This window comes from Macaca mulatta, chromosome 19 (genome assembly GCF_049350105.2).
Source record: "Macaca mulatta isolate MMU2019108-1 chromosome 19, T2T-MMU8v2.0, whole genome shotgun sequence".
Lineage (NCBI taxonomy): Eukaryota > Metazoa > Chordata > Mammalia > Primates > Cercopithecidae > Macaca > Macaca mulatta.
This window is the reverse complement of record NC_133424.1, coordinates 20,686,233-20,700,307: the sequence shown is the minus strand read 5'-3', so window position 1 is coordinate 20,700,307 and position 14,075 is coordinate 20,686,233. Positions and strand designations below refer to the sequence as shown.

The window sequence follows — 14,075 nt, the reverse complement described above, 5'->3', positions numbered from 1 at the left end:
GTGAAAGAAACAACAAAAACACATTACTTCAACTGCAAGATTCTGATAAATATGGGATACATTTACAAACAAAATTAGCCAGGCATGGTGGTGGGCAAATGCCAGCCACTTGGGAAGCTGAGGCAGAGAATTGTTTGAGCCCAGGATGCAGAGATTGCAGTGAGCTGAGATCACACCATTGCACTCCACCCTGGGTAACAGAGCAAGACTCCGTCTCATTAAAAAAAAAGAAAAGAAAAAAAGAAAAAGAAAAGAAATTTCCAGCCAGATGTGATGGCTCATGCCTTTAATCCCAGCACTTTGGGAGGCCAGGGCAGGTGGATCACCTGAGGTCAGGAGATTGAGACCAGCCTGACTAACATGGTGAAACCCCATCTCTATTAAAAATTCAAAATATTAGCCAGACATGGAAACAGGTACTTCTAATCCTAGCTACTTGGGAGGCTTAAGCAGGAGAATTGCTTGAACTGTGGGGGTAGAGAATATAGTGAGACAAGATGATGCCACTGCACTCCAGCATAGGGAACAGAGTGACACTCTGTCTCACACACACACACAAATATAAATTGCCAACTAAGAAAAAAGAAAAGAAAAAAGGAAAACATTGGCACATACATCTTTATTTCTGGCTTCCACATGCTTTTTAGACACTGATTAATGTCTCCCATGACATAAAAGGCTGAAAGAAGTGGTGATATACGTTGGAATGACAGTTTGAGTCCACTGAGTCTAAAGGTAAATGTTATAGAAGCAGAGAAACTGTAGTACCCCAAACAGGGAATGGCTGCAGCAAGTGATTACTAATTATTAAAAAAAATTAATAAGCCAATTTAACTAAACAATAAACACAAAATTTAGACAAGACACATCCTAAGAACATGTTTGAGAATTTCCCAGAATCTGCAGCCAAGACAATTGATTTCAGACTATGCCAGGACAAACTATATTATAAAGATTGGAACAGGTAGCTTTCTGTCAATGTCCAAATCTCAATCAAAGATTATAATGTACACAAAATATTAGAGAAACATGGCCCCATGAAAAAAAAATTTCAAAAGCAATATAAACAGCATATAAAGTAATTTTTAAAATTCTAAATAAATTGAACAGGCCAGGGTTGGTGGTCATTCCTATAATCCCAACACACTGAGAGGCCAAGGTGGGAAAATCACATGAGGTCAGGAGTTTGAGACCAGCCTAGAGAACGTGGTGAAACCCTGTGTCTACTAAAAACACAAAAATTTACTGGACATGGTGGCACGAGCCTGTAATCCCAGCTGCTTGGGAGGCTGACACACAAGAATTGCTTGAACCCGGGAAGGGATGGTTGCAGTGACTGGAGATTGTATCACTGCACTGCAGCCTGGGCAACAGAGCAATACTGTCTCAAAAATAAAATAAAATAGGCTGGGCACAGTGGCTTATGCCTGTAATCCCAGCAATTTAGGAGCCCAAGGTGTGTAAATCATTTGAGGTCAGGAGTTCAAGGTCAGCCTAGCCAACATGGTGAAACCCTGTCTCAACTAAAAATACAAAAACTTAGCCAGTCATGGTGGCAAGCACCTGTAACCCCAGCTACTCAGGAGACTGAAGCAGGAAAATCGCTTGAACCTGGAAGGCGGAGGTTGCAGTGAGCTGAGATTGTGCCACTGCTTCCAGCCTGCGCGACAGATAATGACTCCATCTCAGATAAAATAAATACATAAATAAAATATAATAATATTCAGTAAGTGAAATAGAAATGCAGAAAACTACTGAAGATCAGAAAAATGAGGATAACAACAAGAAATATTAAAATAGCCAAAAATAAAAATTTTGGATATAAAAATTACAAAAAGTAACTGAAAAATTTCTTAAAAGAAAAAATGATGTAAACATGAAAAAGCTGAACAAAAAAACTAGGATATACACAAAGATATTTATAACAAACACATATATAAGTAAAATTTCAAAATTCACAAATAAGAGAATTTTCAGAGCAGCAATGTAGGCAGATGTAATGATGAAGAATTTTTGTATGTACCTTAAGTTAATTTTTAACCACATTTAAATATATTGTTGGATCTTTTAGAGGTTTTATATAATCCCCGAAGGTACCACTAAGAAAATACCTGTATAGATACACAACTGAAAAATTTTAAAAACCTGAAAGCAATAAAAAAAAATAAATAAATAAAAGAAAGGAAAATGAGAGACAAAGATAAAAGAATCAAATAAAACAAATAATAAAATAACATTCATAAGTTTTTCTCTTTCAGAAAACAATTTAAAATTATATATATGATTATCTTTCCAATCAAGAGAAATTCAATAAAAGGGTTTATTAAAAATTTTGTGAAATCAAGATTTAACTTGCTTTTCTACAAAACTCAGTTGAGATCTAATAACAAAAAAAGACTGAAAGTGGCAAGATGGAAGTAGAAATTTCATGTAAATGTTAACCAAATGAGAGCAGAAGAGGTCACAATAGTAATATACAAGCTACATCTTAAGTCAAAAACCCATATTTTATAAAACGTACATTAAGTCAAAACTTAAAAAGACAAAAACACGTTAAACAATATGTAGATTCATTCACTGGGAACTATGACAAATTTGTTTATACATGCTTGTATTTGTGTGTGTGTGTGTCTCAAATTAGGGTTTCAAATATATAAAGCAAATACTAAGAAAACTGAATAAACACATAGAGAGAAATATAATTATAATAGGCTGTCTCAGTAACCCATTTTCTGTTTTAATAATAAAACAAGACAGAATATTAGTAAGGGAACAGAGGAGTAGAAGGCAGTAAAAAAACAATTATTTCCAATGAAGGTATACACAATACTCAAAAACATCAGGATACACAGCCTTCTCAGTAGCTCTACAACTTTCTTCTTTATGGACCACCTGTTAGGCCAAAAACAAAGTCTTAACTCATTTTTTAAAGCTGAAAATTAATAGATTCCTTTCTATGACAAAAATGGAATTAGAGTATAAAACAATAATACAAATACTTAATAAATTTACAAATATTTAGAAATGATACACAACACATATCTAACAACCACTAAGATAAATATTGATGACATTATGCAAAATAAAATGAGCCAGCCACAAACAGACAGATATTGTATAAGATATATAAAGCAGGCTGGGCGCGGTGGCTCACGCCTGTAATCCCAGCACTTTGGGAGGCCGAGGCGGGCGGATCACGAGGTCAGGACATCGAGACTATCCTGGATAACACGGTGAAACCCCGTCACTACTAAAAATATAAAAAATTAGCCGGCCACGGTGGCGGGCGTCTGTAGTACCAGCCACTCGGGAGGCTGAGGCAGGAGAATGGCGTGAATCCGGGAGGCGGAGCTTGCAGTGAACCGAGATAGCGCCACTGCAGTCCGGCCTGGGCGAAAGAGCGAGACTCCGTCTCAAAAAAAAAAAAAAAAAAAAACCGTTATGCTCTTTGAAACAGAAAACAATGTAGTGTTTGAAAAGTGCCATGAAATGGGAAGAATTGGTAGTTGTTTCATGTGTAGTGAGATTTAGCTTTGCAAGATAAAAACATTCTAGTCATATGTTGCATAATAATGTCAATATAATTAATATGAACAAACAATATTTAGAAAGATGTACTTCTCACTCTCTCTCTCAGGCTGGAGTGCAGTGGCACGATCTCGGCTGGCTGCAGCCTCCGCCTTCCGGGTTTAAGTGATTCCCCTGCCTAAGCCTCCTTGGTAGCTGGTATTACAGGTGCGTGCCACCATACCTGGCTAATTTTTTGTATTGTAGTAGAGACTATGTTTCCCCATGGTGGCCAGGATGGTCTCGATCTAACCACCTTGTGATCTGCCTGCCTCAGCCTCTGAAAGTGACGGGATTATAGGCGTAAGCCATCCCGAAAGGCCTAGAAATGTTTTATTGTAAATTTTGTGGTTTTTTTTTTTTTTGACACATAACACATAAGTAGAAATAAGCAATAATACCTAAAAGAGATAGAGTTATTATTGTTTTTAAATTATCCTCAAATCCAAAAGTGTTTCTCAGACACAAAAATAAGATAGATTCAAAAGGAAATAGATGTTGAAATTAGGAGAGTTATTTATTTATTTATTTATTTATTTATTTATTTATTTTGAGTCTTGCTCTGTCCCCCAGGTTGGAGTGCGGTGGCACGATCTCCGCTCACTGCAAGCTCCGCCTCCAGGGTTCACTCCATTCTTGTCTCAGCCTCCGGAGTAGCTGGGACCAAAGGCGTCTGCCACCACACCTGGCTAATTTTTTGTATTTTTAGTAGAGACGGGATTTCACCGTGTTAGCCAGGATGGTCTCAATCTCCTGATCTCGTGATCCGCCCGCCTCGGCCTCCCAAAGTGCTGATTGTAAAGACTTTTTACCTCCTTGGTTAATTTTTTCCTCAGAAATTTATTAATTAATGCTATAGTAAATAAGATTTTTTTCTTCCTCTATTTTATCAGATGGTTTAAGTGGATGAAACCATACATATACTTCTATGCTAATTTTACATTTTGCTAATTTACCGAGTGTATCGGTTAGTTTAGATAGGTTGCAATGTACTCTTTATGGTTTTCTAAATATAAGATTGTGTGATCCACAAACAGCAGCTTTTTACTGTTTTTCAATTTCAATGGCTTCTTTTATTTCTTTGACTTGTTCTTCTGCCATATATTTCCAGTGCTAGAATAAAATAAAAGCATTGACAATGGGCACAGTATAGTTTTGTATTGGTGTCTGAATTTGATGGAGCAAACACTTCTTCATGTTTTCATAAACTGATTTTAGAAGGTAAAGATCTTCTTTTGTTGGGTCCTTAGGGTGATGAGATGCCCTCTGAGTTTGTAGTGAAGAGGGATTGTAGCTTGGTCACAAGGCTGCTGGATCTCCACTAGGGTCCACCTTTAGTTGGCTTGTTACAGGGGCTTGGGTGGTTGTAATTCCCATTTTATTTTTGGACAGACTGAATATCCTTCAGGACTTTGCTCCGTAGGGCAGACATTAGGGCAGGTTTTTGCAGTGGGTTCTGAATATAGTGGGCTTTATATCAGGAAGCGGACGAGTATGGCTTTCACTGAGTATCAGCATTTTCTCAGGTAACTGTGTGGATTCTCTATAGGCAGAACTGACCATAAACTATGGCTCAGGTAACTGAAACTGAGTCATTGAGCCACTTCAGAAACAGTAAAGGTCAATGTCTGCAGGTCTGCCTTTGTGGCTGTAAATGGGTGCCTTCCTCCAGGTCTCTGGAATGGCAGGACCTCTCCCAGACTGTGGCTGGGAGGAGTTTGGGATAGTTACAGAGTAAGTTCACAATCCTCAGTGGGACCAAGTTGGGTGAACCCTATCCTGGTCTGTAGCCAAGAACAGGGACCCTGCACTTTCCCATCTCAATGAGGGCCTGCCTTCTGAATAGAACACTTCTCAATCTTCAGCTTTAACAGCATTTCACAACTCCCTCCATGGATCTCAAATCTCTCTTACGGGCACTTATTTTGGAGATGGGCTCTGGCTACATAACCCAACTGGTCTCGAAATCCTGGCCTGAAGCAGTTCTCCAACCTTAATGTACCATGTAACTGTCATTACAGGTGTGAGCCATAATGCCTGGTTCTCTCATAAAGGCATTTTTGTCAGGGTTGGGTGACATTATTTTGCTGTAAGAGGATATGAATGTAGGGGACTTTTAATCTTTTCATCTTACTGATGTCACTCTCTATACATTTTTAATTTCTGTTTTCTATTTCAAATTTGTCTGTAATTTTAGATTCAGATATTTAGGACAATATGCTGGAATTTGCGTGGTATGCCTAAAGCAAATGAGATAATTAGTAGGCACTCCATATTTACTAAAATAATTACTTATAAATTTAAGTTTGCTGCAGGCAGTACAGAATTATAAGATTTTTATCTACTTTTTTTCAGCCTATATCTAAATAATAACATAGTTTATTTCCTAATACATGTTTTACATATCAGAGGGTCTAACCCTATTCTGATATATTTTCTATGTTTAACAATGTAAGGCTATTGTTTGCTTCAAAAGTTAGATTACAGCAGTTTCATTTTGTGTAAGAATAACATATATTTAGAATATAAAAACTAACTCTAATTTTTTAATGCTTATTTATTAAAAGTTTCTCATTAGAATCTTCTATTTATAATTATACTGCATATTCTCTGAAATTTCACTGCCACACAGTGCATGCCAATGATTCAAAATACCTGCATTTAATGAGACACAGTAACAGCTAAATATTGCAGTTACCTAGACAAATATTTTTAAATTATTTTTTTGAAATGGAGTCACGCCCTATCACCCAAGCTGGAGTGCAGTGGTGCAGTCTTGACTCACTGCAACCTCCACCTCCTGGATTCAAACAGTTCTTACGCCTCGGCCTCCCAAGTAGCTGGAATTACAGGCATGTGTCACCATGCCCAGCTAATTTTTGTATTTTTGTATGAGATGGGCTTTCACCCACATTGGCCAGGCTGGTCTTAAATTACTGACCTCAGGTGATCCGCCCACCTCAGCCTCCTATAGTGCTGAGATTACAGGTGTGAGCCACTGTACCCAGCCTGACAAATGTTTTTAAATGATACATCAATGTTGCATACCAGGTTTTATGAGTAAACATTTCTCTTATTCTTATTTTGAAGTTTCATATTAGTGTGTTTTTTCAGTGTAGGTTTCTTTCTTTCTTTCTTTCTTTTTTTTTTTGAGATGGAGTCTCATTCTGTCACCCAGGCTGGAGTAAAGTGGAACGATCTCAGCTCACTGCAACCTCTGTCTCCCGGGTTCAAGAGATTCTTCTGCCACAGCCTCTCGAGTCGCTGGGACTATAGGCACATGCCATAACACCTGGCTGATTTTTATATTTTTAGCTGAGACGGGGTTTTACCTTATTGGCCAGGCTGGTCTCGAACTCCTGACCTCGTGATCTGCCTGCCTCAGCTTCTCAAAGTTCTGGGATTACAGGCATGAGCCAACGTGCCAGTCCTCATTTATATTTCAAATATGGTCTCATTTGGCCAACCAGGCTGATTTGCAGGGCTCGCTGCTGCCAGAACCTCCCAAATTCAGATGATCCTCTTGTTTCAGCCTCTCAAGTGGCTGGTTTACAACTATTTGCCATCACACCTGGCTAGCTTTTTGTATTTTTTGTAGAGACAGTTTTCCCATGTTGCCCAAGCTGGTAGTGAACCCTTCGGATCAAGTGATCAACCCATCTTGGCCTTCCAAAGTCCCAAGACCACATTTCATTTTATTAAGTAGTTTAATTAATTTATATTTTAAATAATTGATTAAAGAAATGGAGTTGTTATTACCAGTTACATTGTTATTGTTTTATGTGTGTCTAGCAGTCATATTTTTCTCATTATCTGTTTTGCTTTTTTTTTTTTTTTGAGACAGAGTCTTGCTCTGTCACCAGGCTGGAGTGCAGTGGCGTGATCTTGGCTCCCAGCTAACTTTTGTATTTTTAGGAGAGATGGGGTTTCACTGTGTTAGCCAGGATGGTCTCAATCTCTTGACCTTGTGATCCGCCCACCTCAGCCTCCCAAAATGCTGGGATTACAGCCATGAGCCACTGTGCCCGGCCCATGCACACATATTTTTATTGTGGCACTATTCACAATAGCAAAGACTTAGAACCAACCCAAATGTCCATCAATGATAGACTGGATAAAGAAAATGTGGCACACATACACTATGGAATACTATGCAGCCGTAAAAAATGATTTCACGTCCTTTGCAGGGACATGGATGAAGCTGGAAACCATCATTTTTAGCAAACCAACACAAGAGCAGAAAACCAAACACCACATGTTCTCATTCATAAATGGGAGTTGTATGATGAGAACACATGGACACAGGGTGGGGAACATCACACACTGGGGCCTGTCGACGGGTGGGGGACTAGGGGAGGGATAGCATTAGGAGAAATACCTAATGTAGGTGACAGGTTGATGGGTGCAGCAAACCACTATGGCACATGTATAACTGTAGCAAAACTGCATATTCTGCACATGTACCCCAGAATTTAAAGCATAATAAAAAAATTTTTTAAAGACAGCTGAAAAAAAAAAAAACGATGGCGAGCAGTTAAAGGAAGAAAAGAAAAAGAAAAGGTAGATAGAGTTTTTCTTAGCTTTAATTTGGTAGGCCTTCACCTTGGAACAATGGCCCATGATTTTGAAGGTAATGATGCTTTTTTGACTTGGGTGTGATGTGTCCATCCTTTTTCTGCTGTGCAAACGGCAGTCTCGGTGGGTAGCAGCATGAGGTAGGGGCCTTCCTAGGCTGTCTCAAGTTTTCCTTTCTTCTATCCTTTGATGAGGACGTGGTCTCCAGGCTGATGTTGGTGTGCTGGACACTCTAGGGGTGGTGCCTGTGCTAAAAGACTTTTAGTTCTGAGAAAACAGAAAGTGGAAGATCCTCGCCATAGGGTCCAGCCCTACAGGGCCTGTGATTTTTTCTTTTCATGTGTGGAGACGAGAGATCATAGAAATAAAGACCCAAGACAAAGAGATAGAAGAAAAGACAACTGGGCCCAGGGGACCACGACCACCAAGACGCGGAGACCTGTAGTGGCCTGGAATGCCTGGCTGTGCTGTTATTTATTGGATACAAGGCAAGGGAACAGGGTAAGGAGTGTGAGCCATCTCCAGTGATAGGTAAGGTCACGCGAGTCATGTGTCCACCAGACAAGGGGCCCTTCCCTGTTTGGTAGCGGAGGTGGAGACAGACACCTTGAGTCATTATTTCTTCCCTGCATTTCAAAGACTTTCCTACTTTCACTAATTCTGCTACTGCTATCTAGAAGGCGGAGCCAGGTGTGCAGGGCGGAACATGAAAGCAGACCAGGAGCGTGACCGCTTGAAGCACAGCATCACAGGGAGATGGTTAGGCCTCCAGATGGCTGCTGGCGGGCCTGACATCAGTCAGGCTTTTCACAAGAGGCAGTGGAGCAGACTCAGCTCTAACTTCCCCCCGGGAAAGAGAGACTACCTTTCCTGGTCGGCTAAGTAATGGGTGCCTTCCCAGGCACTGGCGTTACCGCTAGACCAAGGAGCCCTCTAGTGGCCCTGTCCGGGCATGACAGAGGGTTCACACTCTTCTTCCTAGGTTACAATAGTAGAACAAAGATTATTATCACAATGGAATAAAGAGTAATGCTATAAACTAATGATTAGTAATATCCATACATAATCAATCTATAGTCTATGTCTAACATAACTATTCTTATTTTAAGTATTTTCTTTATTATACTGGAACAGCTTGTGCCTTCAGTCTCTTGCCTCCGCACCTGGGTGGCTTACCGTCCACACTCGCTTAGCGCCACCCGGGAGACATGGCGGCCTCGCACCCTCTCAATGTTTCAGACTTGCTGTGGCTCTCACCACTCTTGTGCATTGCAGCCTTGGGGATGAGGGTCTTGAAGGGGTGGCCTGCCCCTCCACACCTGTGGGTGTTTCTCGTAAGGTGGAACGAGAGACTTGAGAAAAGAAATAAGACACAGAGACAAAGTATAGAGAAAGAAAAGCGGGGCCCAGGGGACCGGCGCTCAGCTTACAGAGGACCCACGCCGGCCCCGGTCTCTGAGTTCCCTTAGTATTTATTGATAATTATCTTTACCATCTTAAAGACAGGGGAGTGGCAGGACAATATAAACAAAGAAAAAAGAGGAAATCGGCAGTAAGACATATGAACAAAAACCTCTGTGACATGAATAAATTCAAAGGACAAGGCTGTGCCTTGAGATGCATATGCAAACATCTCCATAAACCTTTAGGCAGCATAGTTTCAGTCTATCACATGGGGAGAAACCTTAGACAATACCTAGCTTATCTAGGAACAAAGTCACACCCTGCACGCCCAAAATCCATTAAACCTTGAGTTACCACAGCACATGTCTCTTGCAAGGACAAGGTTGGGGGTAGGGTCACAGACTAACAGCATCTCAAACACAGAACAAAATGGAGTCTCTTATGTCTACTTCTTTCTATATAGACACAGTAACAGGCTGATCTCTTTCTTTTCCCCACAGGTCTTTGTGATTCGCCCGGTTGTCCCTGGACATTGCTCCTGCCTGAGCCCCCACCATCTGGCCCCTGGCCTCTGGCTGGTTTGCGCTGTCCAGTGGTTGCCCAGCGCCCTCCCCAGCACGGGAAGTGTCTGTCCACAGCTAGGTCCCCCTGCTGGCTGATGCCGCGGCCTCTCTAGGAGCCGCTGGAGGTGGAAATTTGTTGGCATTAACTTTGGGCTGGCCAAAGTTTGGGTTCCTCGAACTTTGGGTTCCTCGATGCAGTTGGAACAAGATTTCTTTTATAAGGGGTTTGGATAACATTTGTCTTTGGTTTAGTAATATTTTTTCTTCTGAATTTTCTTTAGCACCTTTTTAAAATCCTTTTACTAAAAATACATTTTAATTTCCTTACATACCTTGCATATAAACTGTTTCTTGAATAGTTTTATATTCAGGAGGTCTAATTACTTTTAAATTATACGATATTTCCTGTATACATTCTTATATGACTTTCACAAACTTTGACATGCCTCAACTTTCCGACTTCCTTTTACAGTATTTCTCTCCCTGTTCTCACCCTCTGTGTCTTTCTCTGATCTCTGTCTCTTCCAGTCTCTCACTGATTCTCCCCATCTATTTCTCTCTCATTTGCACTTTCTCTCTTTCTCTCTCTGTCAACCCCTCTTTCTTCTCTCTCCACTTAGTCTCTTGGGCTGGATGGGATCCGCGTGGCTGCAGTCCAGGTCCTGGACAGCCGCCAGCCAAGAGACTTAGCAGATACCCGAGGCAAGTTGCATGAGTCATAGAACTTCTCCTCCTCTGCTCTCTTCCCAGCGCCAGTGCCCGCCCTCTTCTTCCATGCAGAGCCAGGCTGGGCAGAGGGATCCACACCCTTCCTGGTGTAACTGGCTGCCTGGCTGGGTGGCACAGGCTCCTGGCCCTGACGCACTCACACTCTTCTGCTCAGCTCCAACTTACAGGTGTCCATGGCCTGCCGTCCTCCGAGGGTGGCAAGACACTCCCGAGTGGCATGGAAGGTTTGGAGATTGGTGGCCGGTGGCCTGAGTGGCTCTGGCTGCATGGCCAGGTGCGAGGAGAGCGTTCCAGCCGCCACTCTGCTGGGTGCCAGCGATCTGCAACAATGTGGAGCTGTGCTTGCTGCTCAATCTCTCTCTCTTTCTCTCTGACTTCTTCTCTCAGTTTCTCTCTCCTCTCTGCTGGTCTTTCCCTGCCTCTGCCAGCCACCTGCACTGCTGTTCTCCCCTCTCCTTCTCCTGTCCCTAGGGAGCAGCCAGTGGGAACGGAGCTTAGCCTCTTTCTTCCCCTGAGAAGAAAGGAAAGGGAAGTTCTGACTATTTTTCCTACTGCCAGAGGAGTGTGTGAGGTTCAGTCTCCCACTAATGGGAATTTTTCACCTTTTTGTAACCTGTAAGACATCCCCACTAAGGAATACTTCATCACTCCCAGTGGCTTTTCTTCCCTTACTCCTAACTAAGGAATGCCTTACTGCCCCTGTGGCTCCTCTTTCCTTGGTATGTCCTAATCAAGGAATGCTTCACTGCCCCGCTGCTTTTCTTTTCTTAGTCCTGACCACCAAGGAAATACTTTACCGGCTCCTCTGGCATTTCCTTCCTTGGTTCATGCATGAGGTTGCCTGGTCCACGTGGTATATGAGGGTCCTTTACTCCAGGTCACTGGCTGGTTTCTTCCTGCATTGCTGAGAGTCCAGGTTTATTTGTGATACCAAGTAGATCTTGATTCCTTACCCCTGAGGCTGCCTCAAGAGGCAGTGGGGTGCCTCCTCATGAGAGAGGACTGGAGACCCCCCTGGAGGAGAATGGCTCCCCATATGGGCCACCATTTTGTTATAAGTAAAATATTTATTCAGAAATAGAATGCTTGTTCCTTGGTACCACAAGGAAAAATCAGGATTCAGACAAAAAGTTTTCTCAGCAAGGCAAATTTACATTCTGCAAAGGGTGCTCCTTGCAGATGGGATAATGGTAAGAGCACACCTGAATAAAGGAGGGAAGCAATTTTTATCCCTTACGCAGCTTGTCCCTGCTACTGTGTCTTGTCTCCATTGCCTGGAGCCAGACTTCACAATTTAAACTGAACCTGATTGGCTAACAACTTAAAACTTTCCTAAATAGGTAAAAGCAATGGAGAACAAAGGAAAAGAGGAAGTTATTTATGAAAAGACTTAGAAAAGTAATAATATTCCCAAATAAGGAAGGGGCATAGCCTGTGAGCTGGGACATGACCGTAAGCACGTGCAGCACAGATATCCTGATTAAAGTACAAGGATATAGGGTGTACTACGTGCCTGTGAGCATGTGTAGCACAAATATGTTGGTCTCGAACTCCTGACCTCAGGTGATCCACCCACCTCTGCCTTCCAAAGTGTTGGGAATTACAGGCATGAGCCACTGCAGCCGGCCAGGCACTTCTGTAGATTTAGAAACAGATATAAGACATGTTATACAGGCCGGGCGTGGTGGCTCAAGCCTGTAATCCCAGCACTTTGGGAGGCCGAGACGGGCGGATCACGAGGTCGGGAGATCGAGACCATCCTGGCTAACACGGTGAAACCCCGTCTCTACTAAAAAAATACAAAAAACTAGCCGGGCGCGGTGGCGGGCACCTGTAGTCCCAGCTACTCGGGAGGCTGAGGCAGGAGAATGGCGTGAACCCAGGAGGCGGAGCTTGCAGTGAGCTGAGATCGCGCCACTGCACTCCAGCCTGGGCGACAGAGCGAGACTCCGTCTCAAAAAAAAAAAAAAAAAAAAAGACATGTTATACAAAAACATATACAAACACAAAGGCTTATATACACATCTAATTAATGTCCATTTGTGAGTATGTATTGAAAAAAAGGCCCCAAAGAAAAGTATGTAAGAGGTCATTACCTTACTCATTCGCCTCAAGACACAGAAATTCAGTCAATGAACTCAGCCCATGTGATTCTAGTCAGCCAGTTAGCTCAGCCCAAGTGATTCCAATCAGCCAATTAAATTAGCCCAAGTGATACCAATTAGGCAATTATATCACTATAGGTGAATCGAATTAGCCAACTAGATTAGCCCAAGATGATTCCAATCAGCCAATTTTCTTAGCCTAGGTAGATTCAATCAGCCAATTATCTAAGTATCTAAGGAATGACTACAGATTTATCAAAGCAGGGCCAAACTAGTTGATGTGAAGAACACATACATACATTGAGAAGGAATGCAGGATGCTGAAATGCACACCTGAACAGCATGTATAATGTGGCTTTGCTGTCAGCTCATTTCTGAGGCCTATGCTACTGAAGGTGAAGGTTATTTTGTTTATACAAACAATATTGTACAAATATGTTTCATTCTGAAATGCTATTGAGTAAAAGAGATTGGAAGTAATCACATACCTGCATAATGTGTATATGCCAAGTGATTGAAAATGGTCTTTTGGGGAATATTTCTTGTATACATATTTACATAGACATACTCATCCTGTATATAAGTTTAAAAAAATCTATTTACCTGGCCAGGTGCAGTGGCTCATGCCTGTAATCCCAGCAATTTGGGAGGCCAAGGTGGGTGGATCACCTGAGGTGGGGAGTTCAAGACCAGCCTGACCAACATGGAGAAACCCTGTCTCTACTGAAAATATGAAAATTAGTCAGGCATAGTTGCATAGACCTGTGATCCCAGTTACTTGGGAGGCTGAGGCAGGAGAAGTGCTTGAACCCGGGAGGCAGAGGTTAAAGTGACACAAGATAGCATCATTGCACTCCAGCCTGGGCCACAAGAGTGAAACTCCATCTCAAAAAAAAATAAAAATAAAAATCTATTTACCTATGTGTGTATATATACCCCAATGTATCAATATTTTTATTTATATTTATAGAGAATAAAGATGTAGAATGAATATGGAAGTATTGATAAATATTGGTACTAATAGTAATATAGAAAGAAACTTTCATACATGTATAAACTTAATTGCCTTATAAACTATATCCAGAATAGTACACAAATATGCTCTGACATCCACTCTGCTGCATTTAACATA

The 14,075-nt window shown here is 41.6% G+C and overlaps 1 protein-coding gene across 1 annotated transcript in view; it reads left to right on the top strand.

Annotated features, from left to right (window-relative positions):
• Positions 1 to 14,075, top strand: part of ZNF682 (zinc finger protein 682) — a 240,482-nt gene that overhangs the window by 177,480 nt on the left and 48,927 nt on the right. The window lies entirely within an intron of this gene.